The sequence below is a fragment of the Elaeis guineensis genome, chromosome 12 (assembly GCF_000442705.2).
Source record: "Elaeis guineensis isolate ETL-2024a chromosome 12, EG11, whole genome shotgun sequence".
Lineage (NCBI taxonomy): Eukaryota > Viridiplantae > Streptophyta > Magnoliopsida > Arecales > Arecaceae > Elaeis > Elaeis guineensis.
Genome location: NC_026004.2, coordinates 20,728,776 through 20,734,519, shown reverse-complemented (window position 1 = coordinate 20,734,519; position 5,744 = coordinate 20,728,776).

The following is a 5,744-nucleotide window of genomic DNA, read 5'->3' as shown; positions in this document are numbered from 1 at the left end:
GCAGGAGATTGTTGACCTAATGCTAAGAACTGATCAAATTTCTGGGCAAAAAGGTCAACTTTATCTAATCTTTGGACTATTAGGTTCAGATCGACTTTAGGACTAGAGTCTGTTTGCTTGATCTCAAAAATTTCTGTCCGCTTTTGGTGAGGAATTGATCTTTCGTAAGAGGATAATGAAGCATGATTGATTGAATTTTCACTCAAAGTTTCAAATAAAATGTAGGCTTCATCCTTACTTTTACTCATGAATGCACCCCCACAAGATGCATCTACCATCTGTCTGTATTGGTCACCTAAACCCTCATAAAAAGCTTGAACAATTTGCCACTTAGATAGACCATGGTGTGGGCATTTTCTAAGAAGTTCCTTAAGTCTCTCCCATGATTCATGAATTTGTTCTCCTGAAACTGAGCAAATCTAGTGATGGCTCGCCTCATAGTGTTGGTTCGACCTATGGGATAGAATTTCTTAAGAAACTCATGCTGCATTCCAGTCCAAGTTTGGATTGGTCTCCCTATTGTGCCAAGTCAGTACTTGGCTTTGTCTTTAAGTGAGAAGGAGAATAAGGTCAATCTAAGTGCATCATCAGTAAAATTTTAAATTTTCACCGTGGAACAAATTTCTAAGAACTCATCCAGATGCTTGTAAGAATCTTCATTAGTATTCCCATAGAAAGACGGGAGCATCTGGATTGTGATCGACTTGATCTCATAGTGGCTTGCAGAGATATCAGGTAAGTGGATACAAGTCGATGGGTTATAGATGGAAGGAATAAAATATTCCTTCATCTGCCTAGGTGGTTCTCTAGGATCTCCAGCCATCTAATTTTCAGATTTAATATGAATCAACCGTTCAATCTCAGGATTGGGTTCAACTAGATCAGGATAGAGAGATCTTCTACCTTGCATATACCAGTGCAAACCCTAATGTATGATTCAAGTTTTGTTTTTGTTTCATTTTTTTTTTTTAAGAGAAAAAGGAGAGAGAAGAAAGAAAGAGTCCTAGACCTAGATACGTAAGGTGGGAAGAATTAGTTGTGGTTTAGTGTTAATTATAATCAAGTTAGCAAACAATTAAACTTAGACACCTATGGATTTCTTATTCCTAACAGTTCAATGTAGAGTGGCTTAGCTTAAATGCAAATTAGGTTTATTCTCACTTCCTTCAACTAGCCAGGTAAGAGGTGAGATCGTGGGGATCCTCCTGTTGCTTGCCTTAGATACCAATTGAATTGGCCAGGTAAGCTAACGAAACTAATAAAATAACCACAAATCCACTTAGGCTGAGCCTTTATAACCTCTAGCCTTAGACACCACTTTCAGGAGTGAGTCCGGACTTACTTTGCACTTGACTTGACCACAATACTCAGAACTAAACTCGATTAATACTAGGGCTAATGTTTACTTGATTTTAGTTAGACTAAGGTTAATGTGGAATGCTGGTTGGTTGTTTTTGGACTAAGGGAGGGTGATGAAATCCCACCTTATCTTATTATGGGTGTTGCCCTTAAATTGATTTGAGATGAATATGCACAACCAATTTCAAACAAAGAGTTCTATACAACTAAATTAGATGCATGAAACTAATAAAACTTGAAAGCTTACCTTGTCTCCAGCAATCACCAAAAATAAATCTACAATGATAAATGCTCCTAAAAATTAAGTTTCTACTCTTGTCATGCAATTTTTATTAGGTTTATATGGATGAATTTTAGGCTAATTAAAAAAATAGTAATTAATACTAAAAAAAATAGTTAAGACTAAGATTAGGATTGATCCACCAACTTGGAAGCTTTCTATCTCTCTTTTTTTTTGAATTTTTGAATTTTTTTCTGCAAAAAGATAAAAAAAGTTAGTAAGCAATAGTCACAAGAAAATCAAAAAAATCAAACATTAAAATTGGTCCCTTCCCCGACAACGGCGCCAAAAATTTAATAGGGTCAAGATGTTATCGTTAGAACACTGTGATTATCAATCAAATTTCAATTTCAATAAAAATAAAAATATGTAGAAAGTAATGAGTCGAGTCGAATCCACAGAGTCGAATCCGCAGGATTTTGATTTGAAATCTTTGATTTTACAAAAAAAAATAAAAGTTTGAAGAAAGTAATTTAAGTCAGAAAACAAAAATTAAAAGTGCGAAAAATAAATCGGATACTAAGATCTACTAACTATATCCTAGCATCTACTTACAATAAAAATAAATAACAAAATTTAAAAAATATAAAAATAAATTGGTACTAAGATCTACTAATTAGATCCTAACATTTACGTGCAAAAAATAAAAGACAGAAATTTAAAGTGCGGAAAAATAAATTTTACATTAATTGAAATTGAAATTCAAGTATAAGAAATTTAAAAGAACAATAAAATAAAATAAAATAAAATATAACAAGGATTTGAAGTTGATCAGCCATGCCTCGTCGGAAAGATGGTTGATGACCTCTCCATCTTCCGTCGTACTCCGTAGAGCGAACCGGCTTTTCTCCTTCTTTTTCTTGGATCCCTAAAGCTATTTAATTTTTTCTCTATTTTTTTCTACACTTTCTACTCAATTTTTTTGCTCACAAAGCTTATTCCCAGATCTCCTGTTTATAGATAAATTTTTCATAATTTTTTGATAGAAAAAGGAGTCCTAAAACCTTAAAAATTATATTAATCTCCTTAGGAATATTCCTAGCCATCGGATCTGGATTGGACCGCTCAGATGTGTCCAAAAATCAGCCTTTTACTCCTTATCAGGGTCAGATTCGATTCTGACCGTCCGATCGCGCTTCAGATGAGATCTGGACTATCGATCAGCGCTTCTGATCTTCTATTCAAAGTCGGAAGCATCCTCAGCCATTGGATCTCTTGATGGATCACTTTTGGACCATCGGATCGCACAAAAGAGTCCTCTTATAAACCGACAATGAACAGCAACCGTTGGATCTAAGTCGGATTGAATCTCAACCATTGGATCGCGCCCAGGATCTTTCTCTCGCTGTGAACCGCGCCTGTGGACCGCGTGAAGTTTTCTGTGGACCGCGTCCTGGCTCTGTGGACGAGCGGCCGGTCCACCGTACATCGAAGGCTATTTTCTTTATTTTTTAGGATATTTTAGCTTCGTTTTTACTCCCATTTTCATCTGAAAAATTGAAAAAAATATGCATTAAATTTTTCAAAAATTTTTCTTCATTTTGGTGTTTAAATTGCTCAATTAAATTAACATCTATTTTTTTATAAATATATCTAATTTTATATTTTTTTCAAAATCACTTATTTTTTAAGAAAATTCAATAAATTCATGAAATTAAGATTTTTAAAAAATATTAGCACCATAAATTATCAAAAATACCTACAATAAATATAAAAATATACCACTTATCAGAGATCAGCGAGAAATTGGTTGGCCTGCAGGCTTATCTTAGTGCTTCTTGAAAGAAGTCATGGCTGAAGCTATGATAAGAAGGAATGAAAGAAAAAGAAAAATGTCACGATTGTAACTTTGCAAAGTAAAGTGACATATTATACCACCTGAACATCTCCTATGTTTTTGAAAAAATGCTAAAATACAAGAATCCCTTATGAGGCCAAAGCATGAAAGAGATGAATTAAATTGATCAAAGCTCTACATTTTCACACATTATAGTGGGATGTCCATGACTTCATATTCTCTAAGATAACCTTACAAACAACGAGATAGAACATTACTGTTGCTAGCTATAGTTACATAGGCAGCTGAAAAGCAAAAATAATAGGATTACATAGAAAATAAGAAGAAACTAATATTTGTATTTCATATCAAATTGATAGGTTTTACATTATCTAAGATCAATGAATGTTCATTACAACTGAAAGAATTAAAGAAAATATAAAAAGACATATCATATAAGGATACAAAAAAAAGAGAGGGCTATCACTTGTGCATGGTATCATTATCATCATCTCAACGACTGCTGGAAGTATCAGAATCCTGTAAGAAACAGAAAAAACTTTCTAAGTTGAGAATATAGAAATAAATACATATAACTCATAAAGCCTATACAATAAAAATATACATGAAAACAATATAAAATTCACAAATTATATGTAGCTAATTACTTGATACAGGGCAAAATCCCATAAAAAAGATGTAATTTGATCAATCTAAGTCCTCAATGATACTATCTCTATCTGATAGCTCTGTCTCAGCTCCTCCATCTATAGGTCATGTCTCTAATTCATCTTCTGTAATTATATCTCATATCTCTGCCTCATCTCTTCTACTTATATCTCTAGTCTATGGACCTCTACAGTACAACTACTCTATCTATACTCTTGAGTATATCTGCTTATTGTAGACAAATGAATGGGGATGACTCCAACTCCATAACCCTCACTCGGCCATATATAATGCTTTGGTCTTATAAGCTTGTGAACATCTTGATCTCGATATGACTACACTCCGCAAATGATGATGACTCACCGATACGTTTTGCAATAAGTATTGTTGTCCTATCCTATATATTAAAGAATAGATCTATATATTAATGATAAAAAATGATAATATAAATTATTCAACAAATAGATCAATACATATGACTAGATCTCTAGACTTCTTTTTTACAAAGCTGCCATCTCGGTAGGTATGAGTCATCCTATAAAACTCAATCTCACTAGGCTCCCTTCCATGCTCTTCCATCTATGGAAAAAAGATATATGTTACATGATATATGGTCCATTATATATGATGTGTGATGCAATATATATCTCAATTCTAGTTTCTAATTTTCTGTTGTAAATTGTGAAAAGTGAATATATGATCATGGAGGCAAATGAGAAATAAAAGTATTGATCTTTGTTATGCAAGCACATCATGTTTATCTCCCCTCTAAAAAACCTGAAGCAGGCATAGTATTCCTCAAATCATTTTAAACCACAGCATAATCCTCTACTTCCCTGGCTGTTCCATAAATGACCTGTCCGATAATGTATAAACAAAGAAGATAAACTTACTTGTCAACAAGAAAATAAGATAAACTTACTTGTCAACAAAGAAGACAAACATGCATGTCAACCTCTGTAGAGTCCTTTTTGATGTGATACAACTAAACTCATTATGCCATTTCAATTGGCAGAATTTGGGCTCAATTGACTTATTATGTATACATTACATAATTTTATTAAGAAGTATTAGAAGCCTATAATATACAAAGTTAGCTCTAACCTTGCATAACTCTTAAAACCTAATGTGTGAGGCACCAACGAGAATTTATAGTAGTTAATTCAATCTAACATTTGTATTTTTTTTATACTTTGTTGCAGGCTAAGTTTATAATCTCTCCAGAGAGCCATGATTGAGTACTAAAGTCCTTGAATTATAAATGGAAAAAATATATGGCCAAGTTGAAGAAGGAATATATGGAGGCTATGATGGAGGAGGAGGTTGGCTGGTCGTAAATTACTGATCTAGAATCCCATCTTTAAATCCAAATCAAACTTTGTATACAATTATATTCTTATACCAAGCAGAGACCTTTCCTTATTGAAAGAATTATGAGAATGCATCAAACTAGATCAGTTTACATAGTCCCAATGATTCAAAACTATTAATATGTTATCAGATGTTCTATTTTTTTGACACCAATGGTTCCTTGAAATCAAGAATCATGCGGGATCATATCAAAAACCTTCAAGAACATTGTACCAAAAAATAAAAATAAAAACCTTCAAGAACTTAACATCACTCGAATCAAAATATATACAAGACTAAAAAAGAGAA